This window comes from Myodes glareolus, chromosome 11 (genome assembly GCF_982192425.1).
Source record: "Myodes glareolus chromosome 11, mMyoGla1.1, whole genome shotgun sequence".
NCBI lineage: Eukaryota > Metazoa > Chordata > Mammalia > Rodentia > Cricetidae > Myodes > Myodes glareolus.
The window spans coordinates 45,007,305-45,033,630 of NC_142036.1; the positions used below are offsets into that span (position 1 = coordinate 45,007,305).

The window sequence follows — 26,326 nt, forward strand, 5'->3', positions numbered from 1 at the left end:
CATGGCAGAAGTCAGTGTTATCTTCTTTTCAGATGGAGAAACTGAGGCGGAAAAGGAAACTGGTAGAGATTCATGTATCTGGCCTTGTTAATACTCAGTCGACTTGACAGGTCTCTGACCATTATAGGACATGTGGCTTCTCAGCCTAGTCACCAGACCTTATCTCGTGACCCTTTAGGGGGTCCAGGGACCATGGAACAGCCTCCAATAAAGGTCCTGAGGACAAGGATGCCCTAAGTGAACTTCTGGAAGTTCTGAGTGCTGGCATAAGGATGCTGGGTCCTAGGAGCAGCTGTGACGCGACATGTTTACCAATCCGGTACAGAGCTAGCACAGAGTGCAGTGGATTCAACACCAGGTCTCTAAAGCCTGTCTTCTTTGTCCCCAGTGACAAAGGACTGGCGCTTTGAGACAAGGTTACAAATGAGCAAACTGAGACCCACAGGATAAGCCGTTACTTCAAGGTCACCCTGCTGAGCTAAGAGAGGAATGCCACTTTGTGTCAGGCTCCTGAGAGCCCATCATGTCATTTGCAATACTCTTGTACTGGCTTCATTTCCCGTCTGTCAGATGGCAGCGATAGCACCCATCTCACGTGGACATTGTGAGGGGGAAGAAGATAAAAGAAGAGAAAGTGCTTTGAAAATGTCAGCAAGCTCCTGCGGATGGGAATTACTTTTGTCACTAGCATAGGCTGCCAGTCCCTGGGGCTTTGCTGAGCAGTCCCTAGCTCAGAGCTCTGGAGACCCCTCTCCTCCACCAGCACCTAGGGGTGTGGTCTGCCTTCAGTGAGCCCCACCCTCTCCGTGTGTCTCCCTGCTGGGAAGCCAGTTAGCTCGTTTTTTGTGCCCTCTCTTGTCACTGAGGAAATGTAGAACCCAGAATTGGGACTCGGCACGTCAAAAATAAAGGGGAGCATATTGTTTCCACGGTTTCCCCTGGAAACATTCGTTTCTGGAGCCAGATTGTGCATGTGATTTCCTTCCTAAAATAGGAGCTATTCCACTTATGGGGATGCTTTCTGTCTTCTGCCTGGGAGATGGGAAAGGAAACCAGCATTTGCTCGGCACCTACTGTATACAGCTGTATACAGCTGGCTGTTGGCATCATGTTTGCGGGGCAATATGAACCTTATTATTCCCATTCCACAGACTGTTCCCAAATGTTAGCTTCCAAAGACAGGTGACAGCAGGTCAGAGATTTGAACCCAAGTCCCCAAAGCTTCCATCTTTCTACCAGGGCCTTCTACTGGAGGGGAGCCCCTGGAATAGCCTGGGGATCTCTTTTAAGTCTAACAGACTAAGAGGCTTCTGGAAGAACTTGTTTCAAGGACAAGGAAGGAAGCAGAGTCAGACTAGATAGGACCCCTCAAACAAGTAGCCCATGCTAGCCCACTTTTGTCCTTCCTGGGTTTCACGCAGGATGGCTGTGCTCTCCGAAGGCATTCTGGGTATTACGAAAACCAGTGCATTAGTTAGGGAACATGCCAGAGAGTGTGTATCATAAGGAGGCAAAAGACTTAAGACTCACTTCTTTTTAATTTTTTTGTTGTTGTTTTTATTGAGCTATATATTTTTCTCCTCTCCCCTCCCTTCCTTCCCCCTCCCCTTCAACCCTCTCCCATGGTCCCCATGCTCCCAATTTACTCAAGTGATCTTATTTTTTTCTACTTCCCATGTAGATTTGATATATGTATGTTTCTCTTAGGGTCCTCATTGTTGTCTAGGTTCTCTGGGATTGTGATTTGTAGGCTAGTTTTTTTTTGCTTTATGTTTAAAACCCACTTCTGAGTGAGTATATATTATATTTGTTTTTCTGGGTCTGAGTAACTTCACTCAATATGATGTTTTCTAGATCCATCCATTTGCCTGCAAATTTCAAGATGTCATTATTTTTTCTGCTGTGTAGTACTTCAATATGTAAATGTACCACATTTTCCTTATCCATTCTTTGGTCAAGGGGCATTTAGGTGGTTTCTGGGTTCTAGCTATTACCAAAAAAAAGTGCTGCTATGTACACAGTTGAACACATGTCCTTGTGGTATGATTGAGCATCCTTTGGGTATATACCCAAAAGTAGTACTGCTGGGTCGTGAGGTAGATTGATTTCTAATTTTCTGATAACTATACTGATATCCAAAGGGGCTGTACCAGTTTTCACTCCCACCAGCAATGCAGAAGTGTTCCCTTTACCCCACATCCTCTCCAGCATAAGTTGTCATCAGGGTTTTTGATCTTGGCCATTCTGACAGGTGTAGGATAGAATCTCAGAGTTGCTTTGATTTGCCTTTCTCTGATGGCTAAGGATGTTGAGCATTTCCTTAAGTGTCTTTCAGTCATTTTAGATTCCTCTGTTGAGAGTTCTCTGTTTAGTTATGTACCCCCATTTTTTATTGGATCATTTGTTCTTCTGATAACCAGTTTCTTGAGTTCTTTGTATATTCTGGATATCAGCCCTCTGTCTGATGTGAGGTTGGTGAAGATCTTTGCCCATTCTGTAGGTTGCTGTTTTGTCAAGACCCATGTTCATCATGTCAAACACACCAAGAGGACAGAAAGGAAAATGCATGTCAGACTTGGGGAGGCTTACCTCAGCTCCTTAATAACGCACATCAGGGCAGTTCTTGCAGGAGTGACCCTGCCTTAGGCCATGCATTTATCAAAGCAAAACCTGCCAGCTTTTCAGTGGCCTATTTGTTTAGGGACAAACCTAACATGACTCTCCAGGAAAGCATAGCTAAGGATAAAGTGCTGCTGGGTTACCCCCCATCCCAATATCTCAGTAGTATTGGAAAGTATATAAGATGTGCTTTTTCCAGCTGGCAAATGGGGAAAGCAGAGCCCAAAGGAGTAGTATTTTTTCCAGAGGCAACCTGGTTGGTTATCAGTGTCCACATAAGTTATTTCATCTCTCTCCATCTCTCTCTCTCTCTCTCTCTCTCTCTCTCTCTCTCTTTCTCTCTCTCTCTCTCTCTTAGTTTTTGAGACAAGGTTTCTCTGTAGCTTTGGAGCCTATCCTAGAACTTGCTTTGTAGACCAGCCTGGCCTCGAACTCACAGGGGTTAGGGTTAGGGTTAGGGTTGAGTGCTGCTGAGTGCCGGGACTTAAGGCATGCACCACCACTGCCCCAGTCAGTTATTTCCTCTCTTACAGCCGATGTTCTATGCACCATGCAAATAGGAAATCAACCAGGTGACCAAGTAGAGTGTTGTTGATAAGCATGTTGTTTCTCAAGATTATGCCTGAGGAGAGCTAATTATTCACAGATTTAGAAATAGCTAACACTTCTGCAGGATAGTTGTTGACCTAATACCAACAGAACAAACTCAGACTCAAGTAGATAGCTGATCAGAATGCCTACAGCTGCTACTACACGATACTAACTCCCATGGGACCCTCGTACAATTGTGACAGTGTAGCATGTGTGCAGTCACCTCATCCATGAGTCCCATGATGACAAATGTCACTTCAGGCTTTAAACTGAAGATAGTTATATTTATGGAGCCCATATTGGATGCCAAATCCAGAACCCACTACTATCTGTAGGGACATGAATAAGATGGGAGGTGCTTTTCCAGAAGATTTGTTGGTTGTGAATGGCAGAAGCTCAACTTTGACGTCACTTCAAAAGAGGCTTTGCCTTGAAAGCCCGAGAAGCAAAGTGTAAGCAATGACCACAGACAGCCGGGATCTTACCTGTCTCCAGGAGTTTTTCTGCTCCTTCCATGCCAGTACTTGTCTCTTACTTCCCCTATTAGGAAGGAGACACAGCCCTAAGCAGCCACCAGACCCACATCTTGAACTGAAACATTGAATTGTCCTTGTGTCAAACACTGCTTAGAATGACTGCTCCTATTTGAACCACACAATTGAGAATTTGAGGAATGAATATACCCCACTTTAGAAATCCTGGAGGAAGGAGTTTATGTCACAAAATGATAAACAATAATACCCACTGTCTTTCCTCGGGGAGGTTTTAGTGTAATAGTGGTTTAGTAGCTACCAAAACACAGACAGAAACAAAGGAAAAAATAGTATTTGTTCACACAGTTTCAAAAGTTTGAGTTCACTGAGGTGGAGAAGGCACAGTGGAACGGCTGAGATCAAGGCTGCAGGAAAGCATGGACCAAGAACCAAAAAGTGAGACCTGGATCAGGGACTAATTAGAACCTTCAAAGACCTAGCTCCCATGGCTCATACCCACCAGCTAGGCTCTACCTCCTAACAGTCCACAGCGTCCTAAAATACCAACATCAGCTGACTAATAAGCACTTAAAACATGAGCCTATTGGGGCCACTGCAGACTCAAACCATAGCACAGGAGTGTGATTAAAAGCAAGTCAGCCAACAAGTGTGCTAAACAAGAGCCCTGACTGTCTGGAGGAGGGGTGTATCTGGGATACCATGGGAAGGGGTATCAGGAAAGAATCATGGGAGAGCTGGGAGCCTCTAGAATAGTCAACGAACAACCTGAACAAAGCATATGAATGGTGACGGTGGAAAGTGACGAGGTGGCAGCTCCGGCTTGACAATGTGCAGTTATGACATGGTGGTGTCTTGGAGTATCCTTTTGGGAAGGGAGAAGAAAAATCTCTAATTGCTTTATGACAACAAAGCTCCTCCATATGCCTGAAATGCTAATAGATGCTGCTAAGAGGCCCAGGGTGATATGGGCAGAACAGATCACAGTGTCGTTTGTAATCAGTGGTTACTAAGTTGTTCTAGTTTTCCTTTAAACATGACTTTGAAAAATCAGTGAGCTTTGAAAAAAAACTTTTGGGAGAGGGAGATTACATTGCCTTGAGTTTTAAAAGAGTAGAACAGTGGTGATCCAGACATTCAAACGTGCCTGGCCGCCAGACGGGATTCAGGCGAACAGTCTTGGGCTCACAAATCAGATATGTTCAGAGAGGTGTGGAGGGAGATAAATCCCAGACACTTGAAAGATTGGAGCCGATGGAAGATTTTTTAGATGCCAGTTTTGAGATGAGACCTAACAGAAGATGGTAGGTGTCTAGGGAGTCTGTGGTATTAGAGAAAGCAACGAGCTAGAGTTTGTGGGGGAAAAGCGACAAAAAGGAAACCTTTCTAACATAGGGGCTCCCTTCTTCCTGCTTTAAAAAAAAACTGGTTTATTTTAAGGCAATTTGTTTTTTACTTAAAGGAGCTATTTTGTGCTGACTTCAATCATAAAAATCAGAGATCGGATGCTGTAAAATAGAAATCTCATAATAGAAATGAGTAGCAAATTTGATGCCCTGCAGAAGGAGAGATGGAAGCGCACTCAGCCATGCTGGGCTTGATTACACACAGGCTAGGTAGCTCCTGCTGGGTGGTGTAGCTACTGCCCAGCAGTGCATACTTTCCTGGCAGCTGTTCCTTCACATCCTGAGGTCTGAGAAATCCCTCACCCATCAATAACTGATCAGTAATTGATCTTTAGTGTTTATTAGCCTGGACTCCACGGATCATTAGGGGTTCGACGACTGGAGTTTTATGGGATCTGTGAGCCACCTGAAATCATATGTAAACTATTGTTTATGCTTGGCTACACTTGAATGCTCAGAGAAATTCATAACTTCCCAGAAGATGAATAATCACTCCTAGAGCGTAGAGAGAACCAGACACAAATGGCACGGCTGTCTCACCTGGTGTTCAGTCTGATTCTTCAGTAGTAGGGCTACTGCTTGCTGAACAAATTCACCACAAATGTCTTAGAGTATTTCTGTGAGAATCACAAAACCGTCGAAACCAGAAATGCCACCTATGGGGCTTATTTAGAAAAGGTATCACTGTGAATAAGTGCCTTCAAAGATAAAAGGTCTGTTAGTGCTGGGAAGGAACACCACCAGATCCACGGGGTGACATTACATTTCAGCCCTGAAAAATAGTTGTGACTTCTCTAAATCAAACTTTTATACCTCTATTAGGATTATGTAGTCAGATCTGGAATTCTAGGGGTAAAGCGTAGCCCTCATGAAATGCCAACATAGTCTTCTTTTATCTGTGAACAGACATGAAGCTTTTGAAATTGACAAGTGAGCTGCAGGATGTGCGTATTTATGCAAAATGTTGAAGGTCTCCCGGATATTCTGCTGCAACAGAGAAAAAACATAATTCAGAGCATAGAATTTTTTAAAATGTCAGATCAAGTTGGAGAATTCACAAGGAAGGCAGTGAGCGAGAATCCTTCTGGTAAAATGTAGATGAATCTACAGGCAGTCAATGTGCCGATCAAAGAAATTGTCTTTGGGGGAAAAAACAATAGAAGCCTGTTGAAAAACAAGCATCTCATTGCAGGAAAACAGCAAGCAGGGGTCAAAATGGCATGGTTGTGCGATGAGGTAATTAACAGCTGGAGTTACAAAAACAGGCTCAAAAGAGAGAAAGAGTGTTGGGAGGGAAAAAAATAATCCTAGCAGATTCAATATAAAAAGATTATGTGGACTGCAATTAACAATGATTAAAAGCATATCTCAGAACAGTTAGCAGAGCAGAGTTTGCCAACACCAAGACGTGGCAACCGTTTGAAGTGATGTGCATATCAGTCCCCTCATTTGGTTGCTGCACATTGCATGTGAATGTCAGAATATCATCCCGTACCCCACACCCTCATACGCTTCTTACATATGACACAGCAGCAGTAGAGAGGAAGTTAAGGAGGGAAGCTCGTTTCGGTCTGAATATGCTGGTAAGTCATCCTCTGTGTATTGCTTTTCTCTGAGTATATGCCCATATTTTAAGATATCACACATGTAAACAGATTTCGCACTGCCTTCTTTGTGTGTAAGTCTTGAGTCTGTGTCTCTACAGGGCTCTGTTTCCTCGTGTCTACACATTTCCCAAATCAGTACACCCAGCCCATGAGGATCATTTTCAAAATTATCCCCTTCTTTTGCAGAAGTCCCGCGGTCTGCCTATGATACCGCTATTATTTCCGTCAATATGAAGCATTTGCCTTATCCACCATTTCTGCATTTAAAATGTCTCTACCTTTCATGACTTCTCTTTTGTTCCTTCATTCATTCATTTCATAAACAAAACCAGCAAGCATACAGCTGATCTGGAAGTTAGTCAAGGCTCTCGAGATGGTCACATTATCCAACAATTGCAGTTGAGCAGAGGACACAGGGTAGCTACCATACCGGTCTAAGGAGACTGGGAGACGTCTGAAATCTGGAGGATATATGGTGTGGTAGCTGGAATGTAATTGGCCCCCATAATCTCATAGGGAGTGACAGCATTAGGAGGTGTGGCTTTGGTGGAGAGGGTGTGGCCTTGTTGGAGAAAGTGTGTCACTATGCAGGTGGGATTTGAGTTTTCCTATGCTCAGTATAATGCCCGGTGTCTCGGTCTATGTCCTGTCACCTACAAGATTGAGAACTCTCAGACACTGTCGGCCTGTCTGCTACCGCGCTCCCACCATGATGATAATGGACTGAACCTCTGAAATTGTAAGCAAGCTACCCCAATTAAACGTTTTCTTTATAAAAGTTGCCATGGTTATGGTGTTTCTTCATAGCAATAGAAACCCATCTAAGACAGTAATTGGTACTGGGGACTGGAGTATTAGTGTAATAGGCCTGACCATGTGTTTGTTTGGAGGACTTCGGGCTTTCGTGTTTTGTGTTTAGAAAGCAGTGGAATGCTTTAAGCACTGCTTAATGGGCCATACTAGTAGGAACATAGAAGACAGTAAAGCTAAGAGTTATTTGAACTATGGAGGTGTGGGGGCTCACTCAAATGGTTTAAGGAGAGAAGAATTTTAATATGTTGCTTAGAGATCGTTCTTGTGATATTTTGATGAAGAAAGTGACTGGTTTTTGCCCTTGTCCAAAGAGTCTGCCTGAAGCTAAAATGAAGAGTTTTGGATTAGTTCCACTGACAGAAGAAATCTCAAAACAATCTAGTATAAATTCTGCCATGTACTTATAAAGATTTATAATGAAAAGGAGCAAGCTGAGTGGGGTAAATTACAAAATATAAATTTTGAGGAGAAAAGGAGCACCAGGAAGTGGAGTGGAATGAAGTCCTGTGGTCTAGGAGATAAATAGATTAGGAAATGTTCTAAAGGGAGTGGTGACCTCAGGTTAAGATCCCATCCAGCTAAATTTCCAACTTGTGGAAAACAACTAAAGAAAAGTTTAGAGCTGGGTATGGTGGCACATGCCAGTAGGGTTTGCTGAAGGAGGCAGAGGCTGGAGGATTTCTGAGTTTGAGGCTAGCTTGGTCTACAGAGCAAGTTTCAGGACAGCTAAGTTTAGGCAATGGAGGGCAGAAAGTTGGTGAAGATGTAATTAAACAAGGGGTCCGTATTCAGTAAGCAACAGGCTTGGCAGCTTCAGTCACAGGGTTCTGGAGTTAAGGATAGAAGAAATGGATTGTGGCATTTGCTCCTGAGATTAAGGGAAGCTGCTGAGGCCAGGCACGTGTCAGGGGCAGAGACACCATTGCATGAAGTCGTGAAGTTGAAGCCTGGATTGCCTTGAAGAACTCAGTATGTTAGAGAAGCCAGAGTCCTGGGTTAGCTGCTAACAGGGAATGAGACCAGCCCAGGAGAAAGAAGTGTGTTGCAGTCAAAGCTGAGCAGAGCTGAAGATCTGAAGAGTTTTTTTTTTCTGAAGAGCTTTTTGATATCACACAGAAAGATGCAGATTTTGGAGTTTGCCCAGCTGGGTTTTGGTCTAGCTTTGACTTAGTATTTCCTCACTCTGCTCCCTTCCCTATATTTTGGAATGGTAATGTATATCCTGTGCCATTCTATGTTGGAAGTATGTAATCTTGCTCTGCTTTTTTATTTGTTTCACTGGAGAGTATAGTTAGGAGGTTACATGAATCTCAGAAGAGACTTTGAACTTTGGACTTTTAAACATTATTGAGACTGTTATAGACTATGGGTGCTTTTGAAGTTGGACTAAATGCATTTTACATATAGTTATAATGGTAACGTATTGTTACAATCTTATGAGGGCCAGGGAGTGAAATCTGGTAATTTGAATATAAATGACCCTTCATAATCTCATAGGGAGTGGCACTATTAGAAGGTGTGGCTTTGTTGGAGTGGGTATGGCCTTGTTAGAGGAAGTGTGTCACTGTTGGGGCAGGCCTTGAGGTTTCCTATGCTCAGGATACCACCCTGTGTCCCAACTGACTTCCCATTGCCCTCAAGAAGTAGGACTGTCAGCTACTGTCTGCCTGCACACCATCATGCTCTCACCATGATGATAATGGACTGAACCTCTAAAACTGTAAGTGAGCCACCCCAAGTAAATGTTTCCTCTTAAGAATTTCTGTGGTCATGGTATTTCTTCACAGCAATAAAAACCCTAACTGAGACAGATGGTGTCTTAGTTTCTTTTCATATGTATGTATATATATATATATGTGTATATATATATATATATATATATATATATATATATATATATATATCATCCCAATCACAGTTTCCTCTCCTTTCTTTCCTCCCAGGTCCTCCCCCAACCTACCCCCTGTGTTCCCACCCTCCCAATCCACTCCTCCTCCATTTCTGTTTAGGAAAGGGCAGGTCTCCTGTGAATATCAACAAAACACGACATATCAAGTTTCAGGAAGACTAAGCACCATGTATTAAGGCTGGGTAAGGTGACCCAGTATGAGGAATAGGGTCCCAAAAGCCAGTAAAAGAGTCAGAGACAGCCCCTGTTCCCACTGTTAGGACTCCCACAAGAAGACCAAGTCACACAACTGTCACATATATGCAGAGTGCCTAGGTCAGTCCCCTGTAGGCTTCCTGGTTGTCAGTTCAGTTTCGGTGGACCCAGGTTAGTTGGCTCTGTGAGTTTTCTTGTGGTGTCCTCAATCTGTCCGTCTCCTACAATCCTTTCTCCCCATCTTCTGCAAGATTCTCCAAGCTCTGCCTAATGTGTGACTGTGGGTCTGCATCTGTTTCCGTCCGTTGCTGAGTGAAGCCTTTCTGATGACAATCTATGAGTGTAGCAGAATACCATTAAGTGTCATTACATTGAAACTTTTCTTCCAATCATGTTTGGTTCTATCCTAGGGCCCTGGGTCATCCAGCCTGTGGGTCCTGGTGCTCCCGACAGCATCAGGGGTGGACTTACTCCTATTGTCAGCTATTTAAAAACAAACTCTGACAAAAGTGACTTAATAGAGAAAGGTTTTTATTTTTTATCTCACAGTTCCAGGTTAATTTAACACGGTGGGGAGGCCAAGACATCAGAAGCTCAAAGCAGCGGGCCATATTGCATCTGCAGGAGAAGAGATAAATGAATGCATGAATGCTAATGTTCAGCTCAGTGCCTCCACTCTGATACAGCCCAAGATCCCTTGTCTAGGGAATGGTGCCACCCATAGTGGGCTGGTTCTCCCACTTCAAACCGTAATCAAGATAATCTCCCCCGCAAACATGCTCAGAGGCCCAATTCCCAGGTGATTCTAAATTCAAAACATCAAGGTTGACAATTAACACTCATCTTAATAAGCGTAATGAGTGGGAACCAAGTTTGCAAGCGGGCAAGAGGGCAAGGAGGCAGGTAACAGCCTTCTGAGAAATGGCCTCTAGTTTGAAAGGAAGAAAGGGCATAAAGGAGATTTGCTCCTGAACACACGCAGAGAATGAAGTTGGGTGTTCATGAACCAGCTCAGGAGACTGAGTTCCAGAATCCTTGCCAGAGACCCTGGGGGCCTATACATGAGAGTCTGGGCAGGGGATAAAAGGGTGAAAGTATACTTGTGAGATGCAACAGGCAAAAGCAACAGAAGCTAGTTTATGATCAGAAGCTCATTAGTCCAGAGAGGGAGCCAGGATACAGGAATGAATAGGAAGCTTCAGAATCCACTGACGTGGGGCTTGAAGGAGAGGTGGCTTTGGCCAAGCAAATAGTGAATTTATCTGTGAGATATTTGAGCTTGGTATCTTGATGGTGGTGCAGGTATAGATGACAAGGCTCAAGACAGACTTAAGGGTGGATGGCTGCAGTGGAGGGTGAGGTCACTGAAAATGAAAAGATGAAGGGCCTGAAGGCCAAGGGTTATTAATTAGTCATCTTGGGTACCAGCCTCACCCAGGGTGCTGTCAGGAAGACTGTGAGCCAACCGCCAGAGTCATCACTGACGAAGAAGTGACTCAGAAGACAGCAGTAGGAAGCAGCAGGAGAGGGCTTTATCAGCTGAAGGGGAAAGAGCCATTACCTCAAGGTAACAGGGAGGAGGGAGCCATTCCCAACTGCCACAGCTCTGAGAGATTTGCTTCAAAACAATCCCTAGGAAGGAAACAGTGGAACCCATGAGGGTTGGCAGGGGTGAGGAAATAGGGGGAGATCCTGGATTCTCCAGAAAATCTAGCTAGAGGAATTTTATTTCCAGGGCATGCCTATCTAAGAGGTCTGCTGATTCTCAGAAGACCGCAAGGCAGCATCACACAGCCTGTCCCCACACCTTTCTGCTGCGGCCATGGGGACCCGTTCCACGGTATGCTTTCTCCTTGTCCCACCGTTCTTGACTCCACAAACCTCCCGCATCCCCAATGACCGTCCCTGTCTCAGCTCTTCCAATAATGTCTTAATGTCTACCAGTCAATGGTTCTTTCCACTGACCATATACTTCCCACAGCATCTGCCTGTTCTTCATCAAGGCCTGTCTATTATGCAGATGTATAGCAACCACTTGAAGACCCAAAGATCCAATTTATACTTCTCAGTTCCTAGCCCATCCCTTCCCTGTATAGTTAGGCACAACGTGAGTATTTAGGATGCTAAATAGCAGGGGCAACATTCAGGCTTGTGTTTGCCTGTTACAAAGTGGGAATGGCAGATGGGGCATGGCGTCCAAACTCTGAAAAGCAAAACCATGAGACAGAAGATGCTGACATTTCCTCTGGATTCTTGCAGAAAGTGTTTTGCGTTTGCTTCAGTTGCCTACGGACTGAAATTGTGAGTGGCAACCTAAGCTAAGTGTTCTTCCTATTCATCCAGAAATGAGAATTGAAACCTTGACCCAGAGTGACTGCTTAAGACAGGAAAGCGGGGAAGAACAGCTCTTGAGATAATTTTACAGCAAAGTGATGAAAACAAGTGAAGATAAGTGAGATCAAACATCAAGTGCATAAACTTGCTGGGCCCAAACCCCAACGGTCACTGGTAGACAGCGCTTCTATGACTCCCTGCCCATCAATAGATAACAGCATAAACGTTCAGTCAGCGTTCTGAAAGTCTGAGGAGACGGATGAGAGTTGTGCAGTAGCCCAAGAGCCTCCTTAGGAAGGCTGTACTTCCTCAGGGTCATCTGCCTCTGTCTCTTCCCTGTGATTCCCTAGTCTTCATATTGACCTATTTTTATTTTCCTGATTTTATGATGATTATCTTTTGTGTTTGTCTTATTTTCTTTGAGACAGGGTTTCTCTGTGTAACAGCTCTGGCTGTCCTAGAACTGTCTTTGTAGACCAGGCTGGACTCAGATTCACAGAGATCCGCCTGCCTCTGCCTCCTGAATGCTGGGAGTAAAGAAGTGCACTACCACTGCCTGGCTGTGGTAGTTATTTTAATGACACTCTTAACATAGACTTGGCCAGGACAGTTGAAGTTAAGAATTATCCTAAATTATTTTTCCCTTGGAGCAATTGTAGCAGTTTTTAAAATATGTTAGATAGTTGGGTATGTTCAGTCAGAATCTTTCTGATTCTTTGGATCGTCACAAAGACAGTGAGGCCTGTGTTTTGAGTAATGGAGCATGGGGTCTGAAACCCCTACCTAGCTAAAGTCAGTCGCGGCCTTTGGAACTGCAAGAGGCTCATGTCAGGTATCTGTCTGTAACTTTTTCCCTTCAGGGCCCCTTGCTCATCACTACCTTCCTGTAGTAGGGGATCTGATTTATGCCATTTGATCCACCTCACAAGGTCGTGGACACAGACATATTCCTGGAGGAGAGTGCTAGGCATGTCTGCTCTTAGGCAGAGGGAATAGAAATACTAATTCTGTAGTTACTAAGATTCCATCTCAACTCAGCGCTTCTGTAAGAAATGTGGGTCAAAGGAAAGCTTTGAGCTTGGAATCAGCCAACCGAGCTGGCATTCTGGCTGCGTTCCACCGCTCTATGCTATTTTAGACATTTTACTGGGCTGCTCTGATGTACCATCAGCATCTGAAACGTGCATCCACTTGCAATGGGAATTAAATGAGATAAGCTGGAAGGAACATGCAATCAATGCTGGTTATAAAAATGCCTTCAAAACTGGGCGGTGGTGGTGCAAGCCTTTAATCCCAGCTCTCCGGAGGTAAAGGTAGGCAGATCTCTGTGAGTTCAAGGCCAGCCTGGTCTACAAGAGCTAGTTCCAGGACAGGCTCCAAAGCTACAGAGAAACCCTGTCTCGAAAAATAAAAAAAAAAAAATGTCATCGAGAACACAAGGTTGCTGCTTAGTTTTACGTTGACTTAACACAAGCCGGAGTCATTTGGAAGGAGGCATCTCAGCTGAGAAAGTGCCTACAACAGATTGACCCATGGAACATTTTCCTGACTGATGATTGATATAGGAGAGCCCATCTCATTTTGTGTGGTACCACCCCTGGGCTGTTGGTCCTGGGTGGTATAAGAAAACAGGCCGAGCAAGCCATGAGGAGAAATGCACTAAACAATACCCCTCCATTGTCTCTATAGCAGTTCCTGCCTCCAGGTCCTTGCTCTGAGTTCCTTGTTCTGGCTTCCTTCGGTGATGGACTTACATAAGCCATAAGGTGAAATAAAGCTTTTCCTTCGCAAGTTGCTCTGGTCATAATGCTTTATTACAGCACTCCAAAACCTAACTAGCCACAAGGTTACAGTGATGCTCCAAACTCCTTTTGTTTCTTTGGATGTGGATCTAGAATTCCCCAGTTCAAAGTCTATCTCTCTCATTTATTAGCTGTGTGACCTAGGATGAGCCTCTTAATCCTTCTGTGCCTTAGCTTTACCATATGTAAAAGAAGAAGCTGACAGTTTCTATAGTTAGTGGGTTGTAGTGGCCGGATGAGCTCATCCATGTAAAGCAGCCAGCGCCTGGGCCAAGTTAAAGGGCATGAGAGTCTGAATGGATTTTACTATTAAATGACATGTGGCAAGGACATTTAAGAATTCCAGTCTTTGAGGTTCTTTCCAGTTGTATAAATCAGATTGGGCTCATAGTAAAAATGTCTGCTCACACATATGCCTTGTCCACCAGACTGGGAACTCCTAAAGAGCAGGGTAATTGTTTCCCTCATCTTTGCCTGGCATAGCATTTCATTAGCCTGCCTCCCACTGACCAGTCTCCAGACATTGTACTGGGAATGTTATGGGAATTTAGACTCACTGGTCAATGCAGGGGAGGAGGGGAGCCAGGTTAAAGGGAGAGAAGAGCCTTGGGGCATCACACTACAAAATAGACAATGCAGACTGTCTCCATTGCTGTCCAGGAGAGTGGGGGCCATAGTTCACCCTCACAGAGAAATGCGTACTCTGTTACGTTACTATGTGGTTTTGTGCACACTGGTGTGATTTGTTTTGCCATACATGAAAAATGGTGAAAATAGAATTTAGAGGAAGTTGCCAAACATGTATCTGTAGGCTATTAACTTAACCATGAAGTATAGTTCTTAATATTTGTAAGTCACCTCATACTAAGTTTTTTTTTTAAATGAAGAGCAACATTTTAGTCCTCTTTTTAACCCCTTCAGCCCCTCATACCACGTTCCACAGAAAGCCATTCATCATTTATAAGGGGCTTTGGATGTCTCGTTTGCCTTTTGCTCCTTCTGTCCCACTACAGTGTGTCTAGCTGCATCTTCTATTCACCGCCAACCTCGTCAGCTTCATAGAACTAACCCTAGGTGCCTTCCTCCCCCACGTTGTCCTTTACACTTCCACCCCTCCATTTGTCTTACATAGGAAAAAAAAATAAAGAATTCCACTAAGGAAATGGGATTCAAGGACTCTGAGTGCCTGGAGCTCTTCGGGGCTTGCAGTCCGGTCTTTCGAAGTCCAGCAGTTCTGTCTGCTTCACCTCATTGGATAGTCTCTGATTCTCCAAGAATACGCAGCAATTCCAGAAAATAGTCCATAGTCCCCTTAATTAAAACCATGATCCTGGACACCACACCCCTCTCAGTACTGAATGCTGGACGGAGATGAAAAAGTACTTTGAGATGTGAGGTATTGGTTCCTCTGAGAGAAATGCTAAGGGCTCTAATCTGATGGCCTCGGTGACAAGTTTGCTTGTTTAGAAACTTGACCAGACGGAGTGTAAGGACAAAATAAAAAGACAGCAGTATGTTAAGCCCCGCTGAAGAATGAGCAGCTGGGTCAAAAGGTACAATAACTACCCACTTGCAGGATTTCTTTCCTCAGGACCAAGAAGGCTGATGACAGCGACAAGCACTGAAATGCTCTTAATGCGGGGTATAAATAATAATAATGATAATGAGGAGGAGGAGGAAGAGAGCTGAAGGAGGAGGAGGAGGAGCCCGGCAGCTGTTTTTAGGAAACAAGATAGGAAAGTTTATTAAAATAGGTGACGTTGCAATCTGTGAGATGCAAGCGCCATCTTAGACAATACCAAGATGATGCCATCTTTTTCGTGATCTTCTAATTAAAACAGATGCAGTGATTAATGTCAGCATGGTGGACAACAGCAGAGCAATGAGTGTCTGTATTGAGCAATTCACGTTAAGCAATTCACAGAAAAGCATCTCACTTAATTATCGTGCCACCCTATCACAGATGAGAAGCCAGAGACTTAAAATAACCTGTCCTGCAGCTAGTGCTATCTAGCTGTAAGTGGCAGAGACAAGATTCACGCCTAGATCAGCCTCTGCACAAAATCTCTGCTCTTCACTTCTCCCTCTGCTACAATATTCTTGGTTCATGAAATAGACTGTCTCCACACATTTCTTTTGCCGCCTTCAGGATGTCTAAGTTGGGATTCGAAAGGCCTGTAGACAAGCAGGAAGAAAGCGTATCGGGAAGATTTCCAACTTCATTAGCTGAAGGCGTGAGCCTAATGCTCCCCGTATCATTCACCAGCTACATGAACTTAGGCAGAGGCCTTGACACCCTGCATCTCAATTGCCGCAGCTCACCAATGAGTGTGACTCTAACTCCGAATGTCAGTGCAACGTTGTAATAATCAAATGAGCTATATTAGAATTCTCTAAACCGAAGAGTTCGTTGTCTATGCATAGGATTTTTTGTATTCTCTATCCTTTGAAAATTGGAGGCTGGTGATAGGCAACTGGGAACAAAAAAAATATGGCCCGCTGCCTACACACTCTTGATGTGTTCAAGTTTGAATGCAAACTTGTGAAAAGTCTCCTCTATTAAAAGTTTCCTCTGTGACAAGAGGACTCCTTCCACTCTCCTTTCACTCCAGAACTTAAGGCAATTGCAGCTGACTCTCCAACAGACCCACCCCCTCCCTGGGAGAAGGAGAAGACGCCAAAAAGCTAGCTCTGCCATTCCCCATTCAGTAATAAAGAAAATAAATTCCTTGATATCTATTCTGCTTTTCCTACAAGAACATTGGAAAACTCTTCTGGGAAAGCATTTCCTAAAGTGCCAACAGCTATGCAGACAGCATCAGTCTGAACCCGAGGGCTCCATGCTGGAGGCATGCATCCTCAGTAACATCACTCTGGGTGTTCCGTCACAATCTAAAGAAGATGCTGGGAAGAGAGGCTGGATCGGGTTCCAATATTGGGACAATAGAAGCTAACTATAACTGCTCTGAGCTCGTGAAGGTTTTAGGAGTGGAATAAGCCACTTTCCTTCTGACCACGAGCTTCCATCTTGAGTATAACTAGGTCCTCTCCTCTTCCTGTCCCATTCCATTCTGCCTTCCCACCTGCTTGCTGCTGTCCCCAGCACAAAGTACTAGAATATGAAAGCAGATGCTAGCTCAAAGGGACTCCGTACCGACAAGACAGAGAGGAATGCAACCACAAGCATTCCCTCCCATGCTGGAATTCCTGGGAAGCTTGTGGACTCAAACTGCCCATTCTCAACTCCCTCTGTACCCACAATTCCTTGACTCCCTTTCATTTCATTTCCCCTTTGTTTAAATTTCCTGTTCATATGTGGAATCCTCCACAGTGAGTAACCACAGTCTGCCAACAGGAGTGTGGCCAAGCCAGAACCCCTTAGGCTCACGGTACCATGAGGGTGAGAACGAGGGAAGAAGGAGGTGCTGTGTATAAACGCCAGCTGTAGACCCGAAGTGAGGGGTCTGAAGGAGTTAGACTTATGGATGAAGCCACTCCATCACTGGAGATGAGATCTCAGCCTGCAGGCAGAGCTTGCATAATAAATGTTCTGCAACCCCTTGTTGTTGTTGTTATAGTAAGATTTTATTAAGGAAAAAGATACCGAAAAGCCAAAAACAACAACAACAACAAAAGAATTGTTTAAAATTTACTATCGGCTAAGCCAGACCTGGCGGCACGTGTCCAGCTACTTGGAGACTGGGTTGGGAAGATGGAGAGACTGAGGCCTGCCTGGACTCCAAGGAGAGTTTAAAGCTGGTTTGGGAAACTTTGCAAGACTCTATCTCAAAATAAAAAGTATAAAATAGTGGCTGAGAATATGATGGAGCAGTTGCCTAGTCTGTGTTAGGCTCTATATTAATTTCAAATAATGCTCCAAAATGCAATCTGCAAAACTGAAAAAATAATCTTTTTGGCGCTATCCTTTTACCCAATACTGTATTTCCCAGAAGCTTCAGCTACATGTATTCACCACCTAAAACCAAAAATGAAATAATTCAATATTTTAGAAGAATCCATCATGGGAACTTACTTGGACTGTACATACTTAGTTCTTGAATTAGTTTGGGGTAAGACTATACATAGAACTTGGAATCAAAGCACTGAGATAAAATCCCAATTCTATCACTTCCTAGTTGTACGGTGCTGGGCAAAAGTTCTCAGTGTTTTCTGCTTCCTCATCTGCAAAGTGGGAACGCTGCTCAGGCCTCATAAGGTGTAGGGGAGGGAGTGCGAGTTATGTGTATACTGCGCAATGTCTGGACAAGAGGGAGCTGTTGATCATAGAGGAGAGAAATGTCATAAAGCTTGAAGAAGTGAAGGGACCTAAAAATTATACTTCAGCCTTGCCTGTGCCCTTCAAGAGAAGCATCAAGTCCTCCTTCCTTTGTCAAATGAGTCTTCCAGTCCTTCAATGAATGAGAAGCCAAGTATCCATTTCCCTGGACGGCTTTCTAGACTTTGTGCTTGTCCAATACATATTTTTAATACAAACCTCATGTGGAACTTTTTTGAGAAATTGCCATCTGCTAAACGTCCCTTTGATGCTCTTGAGCAAGTCTCTCTGACTCCATGCTCTCCACCCAGAGACTCCTCCCAAGGGTATCTGCTCTGTTAGGCTCAGCAATGACCTAAAGTCGGGCAATGGTTGTGATCTTCTGTTGACGCTGTTGACCCCATAGATTAGAGCCCAAGGTTTAACAACAGACAGAGGCTCAGAGGATGATAAGAAAACCACTGAACAGTTCAGCTTGACTTTTTTTTCTTTTTGGTTTTTCAAGACAGGGTTTCTCTGTGTGGCCTTGGCTGTCTTATACTTCACTTTGTAGACCAAACTGGCCTCCAACTCAGAAATCCCCCTGCCTCTGTCTCCTGAGTGCTGGAATTAAAGGCATCCACCTCCTTTCCCAACTGAGTATTTCCTGATGTTTGATCTCAGACAAATGAGAAATCAGATAGGCTAGGAAAAGAGATGTGTGATGCGATGTTCCATCTCCCAGTTGCTAAGCTACCCCCCAGATAAATTAGTATTTATCAGAATCTTCTGGTTTCTCATCCAAATACTAGCACCCCAGATCTGCTGGATCAGCATCTTGGACTGGGATATAGCAGCCAGCACATTTACTGTTCCCTAGGGTTTTTAAGATGGATGTAGCAGAGACCACATTTTGCAAGGTCCTACCCAGAATCCTAGAGGTCAAACTGTTCAAGATGAACGCTTCATGTTTGGCAATGGCCGCTCTAACTTTAGCTGCTTTTTGGTTAGATTTCACTGTACCCTTTTTTCACTTGCATTGTATTCAGATTTAATAAATTATTCCTGGTAACCATTGGTATATCAGGATAAACAATGGATTTGGATTCCAGATGGCCTGAGTTCAAATCCCAACTCCGCCATTTACCAACTATGACAGTGGGTAAATCCCCAACTCCCCTGCCTCATTTCCTCATGAAGAGATAGAGATAATCTTACTCACCCAAGCCACTCCAGGGACTCCGTGAAATGATGCTTTAGGGACACTAGCTCTTTCTGCAGTGCCCAGTTTTGTGATCAGCTTGTAGCCTGCCTGCCCACCTGCAAATCCACCAAGTACATCAGAGTTTTGAGCACAGTTTTATTTCTACCCTTGTATGACCTTGACTTCTCCTATAGACTGAATCCATGACAACCCTGGGCCATGATGTAGGGACAGAACTTTGTTCTTGAGACGGCGTCTGGACTGAATGACTTCTGAACTCCAATATAACCGATGTTATTCATCCGCCCAGCCTCACTTACTGTCGCCTGACTTGATTGATAGTGGCGCCATTTGAGGAAGGCTGCAGGGCTTACAGCTGTGTTCAGGCCAGGGAAGGAAAGCAGTTTTTAGCATAGTCCTCTTTCCCTTCCTTTCCCTTCCCCTCCTTTCGCTTTCCTTCCGTTCTGGCCTTTACCAGGCGGTACCTGTCTCCTCGTAGCATCTCTGGATGAAATGCACAGGCAAGGCTCCTTAGAGAGTGCCAGCTCACAAAAACAGTCCACGGGCAAGGCTGCTGATCTTCGTGGCTGAGCTCCATGCTTTCTTTCAAGCTGTCCTTTCCCCCTCCCCACTCCACCATCACCATAGCAACCCAGTGGTGTAAAAAAGTAAAAGAGCTAAGGCATCTAAATATAGTCCAAGTTTCAGCACTTCCAGCATGGCGCCTAAAGCCTGCGAGGTAGAAGCATCCAAATGGCAAGTGCCCCAGAAGAGAGGATAGTGGGAGGCAGTGGAGGTCAAGGGGCAAAGGAAGGGATGGGGCAACCATTTGCTGAGCCCTCTGCCTGTGTTTTCTCATTTAACTCCCACAGCCACCCAGTGTGGAAGTTGTCTTCCCGTAACTGCTGAGAGACGGATGCTGAGGAATGTGGCCAGGGTCACACAGTTGTCAGCAATAGAGAATGAGGAATGTTTCCATTCTCCAGACTTTGCTCCCTCCCCCTACACTGCATAGACAGGTGCAGGTGGGGGATTTTGCCTGAAGTACTAGGCTTTCAAAACAGATCCCATAAGAACTTGAGTCTCTGGTGCAACTAAATTATCGGATGATGCCAAACGACCTATGATTTCTATTAAACTGCTACCAGGGACCTCAGGGACCAAGAGTGAGGTGAAGGTACGGCAGTAGTTTCTCGGAAATTTGATGACAGGATTTGCACTCAGACTTATGCAAAACAGCATCCCTCGTAGCCCCGCCCCAGAGATGGCTCACTGTGGTTCCTCCCATCACTCCCTTCTTCCTGCGTTCACCCAGCAAACGCTTTTGCTAAGCATCTGACTATGCCCTCACCTCAGGAGATAGAGACAATTAATTAAAACAAGCACAGCACTTGTCCTCATAGACTTTAGGACAGCGAGGATGACAGGAAAGGTGACAATTGCATAGCCGATCAATTCTGTATAATTGTGATGTATAGTATAAGTACATATGAGAAGAATGTCACTTGCTGATGGCGTCAGTGAGAGGGAAATACAGAAGCTTCTACAAGTGAAAGACGCCTACCAGGTGATGTGCACTTTCAAGGTAAGCAGAGACTTCTAGGAGCTTAGTCTCTGCCATGCGTTCATACAGACAGAGCATGCTCCAGTCCATTACCGACCCTGTATCTTCACAAGATCTTAAAGCCAATAAATGACACTTTACAAAACCAGAAAATAGGCTCATGATTTCTGGCAGGAAAAAAAAATTCACCCCTCATCCCTTGGTATCATTACTGTAAAACTGAGTCGGTGTGTGAGGGTGCTTGTGTCCCCCCCAAAAAGAAGAGGTGAGCAAGCTGCAATGATGGCTGCTTCAGGTGAGCAAGAGTGGCCCTGGGAATTTCCCTGTGCCTGTGACCTCCTATAGGAGCGGGAGGGGAGAGAGCTGGCATAGGAAATGTGAATTTCTGTGGTTCTGGAGCTTTCCAAACTGCCTGGAAGGCAGCAAATGTGGGGGATACTCCATGAATGAGTTTGAATTAGATAATATCATGTGTGTGGAGCTCTTGAGTGCTTCAGAGAAAATGCTGTCTAAATACACAGTGCTCGCATCAAAGATAATGATACGGTGCTCTATTTATAGCGCTCTGCTACCTACCTGCCAGCTATTTCCCAGGGATGGGGGAAAGATGAATGGGCAAGATGGAGGGAGAGGGCTTTGAGATCGTGATTAAGAGCCCTCCGGGCAGAGGCAGAGTTTAAAATGTATTATATTATTGTCACCATCGTTGTGTTTTCTTTTATCACCCCAGAATGTCACCTCCTTCTGTTTCAGGTGACTGAGTCTGTCTGACTGTCCCATGACCATAATTTCATCCAGGAAGGCAGCAGCCCCCAGATGTGTCGTCTACACAAACGCGTCTTTTTCATGAACTGCCTCCTGTCAGTTGAATCTGGCTTCTCTGTAAATCCAGGCTTTCCCAAACTCATTTCATTTCTTCCACTAGGAAATGAACATGCAAATGCCCTGTGTAAAGGGAGTGTTGCTTGCAAGCCTTCTGAACACGGTGGACAGATCTGAGCTGTGGGAATGAGAAGAAGGACCACTGGGCTCTAAGAGGGGACAGACAGATTCTTGTAGTGCGACACTCAGCCCACTCAGGGAAGAGCTCGGGAGAACTCACTGAAGTTGGGGCAGGGTAGCAAAGGGACTTGAAAACTTGGAAAGAGCATCAACAAATCAGATTCTGGGTGTGAGTGGGTGTCCTCAAGGCCTGATCGCTATCAGAACTTCTCCCTATCCAAGCCAAGAGTCCCAGGAATACAAATTGATCTCTTTGGCTCCCTCCTACCAGGGAGGTAAAACAGGAGCCTGTCAATCTATAATGGGAGGTGGATATGCAGATGAGCCACTTCTGCAGTCAGCTTAGAAAAGAAAGAGGACAGAGTTGGATAATAGGGAAGGTTACCCAGTGCCCTGGGGGCAACAGGTGAAGGGAAAGGTCACTAAAGCAGGGAAGACTAGTAGGCAGGAGTTTGACAGTGAGATACATCCCTTTATCGGTGATTCTTTGTTCGCCCATGCATGTACTTGAAAAGCTGCCCTACCTGACCACAAACCAGCACTGTAGAACTGGTAGGTAGATAACCCTCTTGGGAGTCCATCCTGGGAACCAGAGAGAGAATTGCATCAGTCATAACTTAAACAGAAGATCATCAAATTAACATTTTTGACGACTTATTCTTTGCCAGTCCCTTGCTATAAACTTTCCTTGGGTTTCTGCCTTTGGTCCTCTCAATGACCCTGTGAAGTAAGTCTTACAACTATGTCCTCCTTCAGATGAGGAAACGGAGGCTCGGAGCATTTCACAAATTGGTCAAAAGGCTAAAACTTTGAAGTCCTGTAAACAGCTAGCTCTGATCCTAAGGCTGGAGCTCTTGGCCACTGAGTGGGGGGAGACTCTTTACCTCTATGACGTCAGTCACAAGAAGGACCCGTAGGGAAGAGCTGAGACATAGAACTGTCGTCAATACTAAGTAACTGAAGTGGCCAGCGGAGTGGGGACCGTAGACAAGACGACTCATTCTGTGCATGTTTTACAGGTTAGGAAAAGAGGACTAGACGGTTAGGAAAGAGCTGAGAGAAGCATTAAAGCCATCTCTTCATAGCGGTGGCTTCAGAACCATGCTTCTCAATGGAGTAGTGTGTGCAAAACTGAAATGAGAGAGACAGCCAAGGGCTTTTCTGCACCCTTCCCAGCAATCTTACGCTAAGCACTAAGCCCGGGCTCTGTGCTGTAACGCCCTGGGCTTAGCTTCTGATGCCACCACTATGGCTATTCAGAAACCATCCATTCCAAACATATAAACTGCCCAGGGGCCAGAGTGTGTGCCAGGCGCTGGCAAATGGGACAGGCAGTGTTTCTGCGTTCAGCGGCATTTGTATTCTGGTGAGGGAGCCAGGTAAGCAGGCGGATAGAATGCAGGTGAGACTGGCTGGCATGGAAAGGTGTTGTAAGAGAAGATGGGTATGTGGGGCAAAGGCAGCAGAGGGAGACCAGCAGGCCGTGCTCTGCAAAACAAGCCAGGTGAGCTGTGTGGGCTCATTCAGCATTCAAGCACTTCCCGGGCATGTGTCCACAAATGCATATCCTCAGGGCCAGTGCAACCCTGCTGCAACTTGAACTCTGGGACTGAAGCCCAACATGCTGTGCTTCCTCAAACCTTCCAGAGTATTCTGTGTCTCAGAGTTTCTCAACGAGATTGGACAATTTCAATTGTATGCTTTACTTTTAAGGTTTATTTTTATTTTCCCTTGGATTTGTTTTTATTTGTGGTATATAGGGGTGTGTGTGTGTGTGTGTGTGTGTGTGTGTGTGTGAGAGAGAGAGAGAGAGAGAGAATATGTTGGTCTGCAGATGCCCTCAGAGGCCAAAGCAGGTATCAAATCTCTTGAACTGGAGTTAGAGACGGTTGTGTGCCACCTGACATGGATGCTGAGACTAGAACATGGTGTCGTCAAGAGCAGCAGACACCCCTAACAGTTGCCATCTCTCCACTCCATTCAGTTTCAGATGCATTCCAAGTGTGACGAGGTCTGGTTCACGGAGCCTGAGTAAAAAGTGGCACATCAGGACCCTCTTTTAAATTTTGAATTATCTATTCTTTTTTCGTTATTCTTTTTTATGAACACCGCCATCACTGTGAGCGCTCTGGTACCACAGTCCTTCTCATATGTATCAAACTCTTTCTGAACAATGAGTTCTGGGCTGCAGGATAGGACTTATTTTTGGACCTATCTTTAAATCCTTGGTCAGCAGTTCAACAACACACAGATACTAATGATTTTCTCTTAAACGTTACAGAAAGACTCTGACTGGTAAGAGAGAAGACTGGGTCAGGATATGAGGTATAGGAGGAAAAAGTGAGTTAGCTGGCCATTGTGAGAGTCCAGGTCTGAGGTGACAGTGATTTGAGGGGGATGATGTCACCAACAGGATGTCCCAGAAGATGGGGCTGTGCTGAGGAATGGGAAGTGTGCAGTTCCCACAGCCTGACTGCACAGGCTGGCAGGACAAAGGGCCACAGAGAACTAGCTGCCATCTGTCTAGGCACAATTCAAGGACCACATCCTCGCCATCTTCTCTATCTACCCCACCCTCTGACTTGCTCTTCTACTGCGTAAGAACAGGGAACATGCTGGGGCCTGGGCCTACAGAACACTGCAGGCTGATGCATGGCAGCTGGCTCCTTGCAGAGGGAAGGTGAGAAGGAGGAAGAGCCAGTGGAGAAGAGGAGCAGTTGTGGACATGCGAGCAGTAAGACCGGGAAACCAGTCCCTGAGGATGAGTGAGGAGCCCTGTATGACAGATGTGCACACGTGCACATGCATACACACGCGTATACATACACACATACAGAGACATGCTTACACATAAACACCCACACAAGTGAACACACACACATGCACATACATATGCTCGTGCTTATGCACACACACACACAGACATACGTTGAACACACACATACACACATGCACACATTCCTAGGCACACACACATGCACACACATAGATACACACACACACACACGCATACCTGCACACATGCACACACATAGATACACACACACACGCATACCTGCACACATTCACACTTTTGTTTGAAAGGGATCTGCAATTACAAAAAGCAGGGGTTGTGGGGTTTTGCTCCCACTGTTGCCCATAAACATCCCAGAGAGGAGTCTCTTGCTTTCTTTGGATAAGAGCAGGTGGCCTAGGAGGGTGCACACAAGGCAAAGAACAGAAAGTCGGCTGCTTTCCTAATCTATCATTCTTGCTGTCACGCCGCCAGGCACCGGGTAGCACAGGAATGCCACAACCGGCTAAGAGGAGACTAAGGACCCTGAGGAGAGTCATGCAGATGAAGCTTGGGAACCGGTCCTCATCTGAAATTTGACATTTCGTTCATGATGAATATCCCCCCATTAATTCTGTTTTTTTTTAATGCAATATTAAGATGCCACTTAGCTTGAGTGCTGAAATCTCTGGTGTCTCCTTACATTGTGCCCCCAAGTCTCCTTAGTTCGTGTGAAAGTATTACTACCTCTGCCTCCCTGCATTCATAAAAAACATGTTTTGAGATTCTATTCTTCCAGAAGTTTGTCTATTGTGATTGCCCCAAGAGTAGCCGATTCTGTGGAACCAGGAGGATTGCTGGTTTTGCAACCCTGCTTTAGTTTGGTCCGTGTCTGGTACAGTCAGGAAAATGCCTATGGCCTCCCTGAATCTCCCCATGTCGTTGAGTCTCTAACTGAAGGAGTTTCTCTCTCTAGCCCAGGTGCAGTCATCTCTCATAGATTTGCTGTTCAACGGCATCCCTAGAAACTTCTCACCTGCAATGAGAGGCTTGTAGATGCTCAAGTGGCCAAGGAAGTACGTGGAAGGGGAACCGTTTTGACAGGGCTTGACACAGGTCCTGTGGAGCCGGCAGCTCTCTCTTCCTAATTATTAGAAGGTTTTCCCCTGGGTCTGAAGCTTTATGCCTATACAATAAAAAGAAATTCTTTCCTGCTTGGATCAAAAATCATTCTTTAAAATGAGAGCCCTGCCAGAGAAAGAAAGGCAGAAAGAGAGGCCCAACGTCTCTAAAGCTATGAATCAGATAACCAGCCATTTCTGTCTACGGTGCTGGGAGCAGGCATACTGTTAAATAAATTATTTTATAGATTATTCCCCTCGCCTTTCCAAGAAGGGAATTTGTCAATTTCAGGGCACAGCAGCCGTCTGTTCCTAGACCGCTGCTGCTTTTTCACTTCTCATCTTGACATGGAAGAAGGAGGGAACTGGAGCTGCGCATCTTCCTGTCGCCCCACCACCCCACTCCCTTGGGCTGATTCAGGGCAAATGTGGGGCTCCAGCAGGCTTCAAAATACAGAGCTGAGACATGGTTATACTCTTTGCTATAGAGACTGGGGATTGTGTTCTGCTGTGACAGGACCTGGCCAGGGCCCTTGCAGAGATCACTTTCCAGGGGGGGCTCATTCCCTCTCAGGATGGCTCTCTGATGTAGCCTTCACTTATTCAATTAGCAAATGCTGCCTCTGCCTCTTCTAGCTAA

General features: G+C 45.1%; 1 protein-coding gene, 1 long non-coding RNA gene and 1 other non-coding gene across 4 annotated transcripts in view; 1 reads left to right on the forward strand and 2 right to left on the reverse strand.

The window, feature by feature from the left end:
• Positions 1 to 26,326, forward strand: part of Slc8a3 (solute carrier family 8 member A3) — a 146,882-nt gene that overhangs the window by 97,607 nt on the left and 22,949 nt on the right. The window lies entirely within an intron of this gene.
• On the reverse strand, positions 10,146 to 22,403 carry LOC146892349 (uncharacterized). Its single transcript, XR_015004401.2, has 3 exons — positions 22,317 to 22,403; positions 11,193 to 11,263; positions 10,146 to 10,249 (listed from the first exon to the last, which is right to left on the reverse strand). It is a non-coding gene; the product is annotated as an uncharacterized LOC146892349 (long non-coding RNA).
• LOC125388117 (small nucleolar RNA SNORA40) lies at positions 23,928 to 24,048 on the reverse strand. Its single transcript, XR_007228129.3, has one exon. It is a non-coding gene; the product is annotated as a small nucleolar RNA SNORA40 (small nucleolar RNA).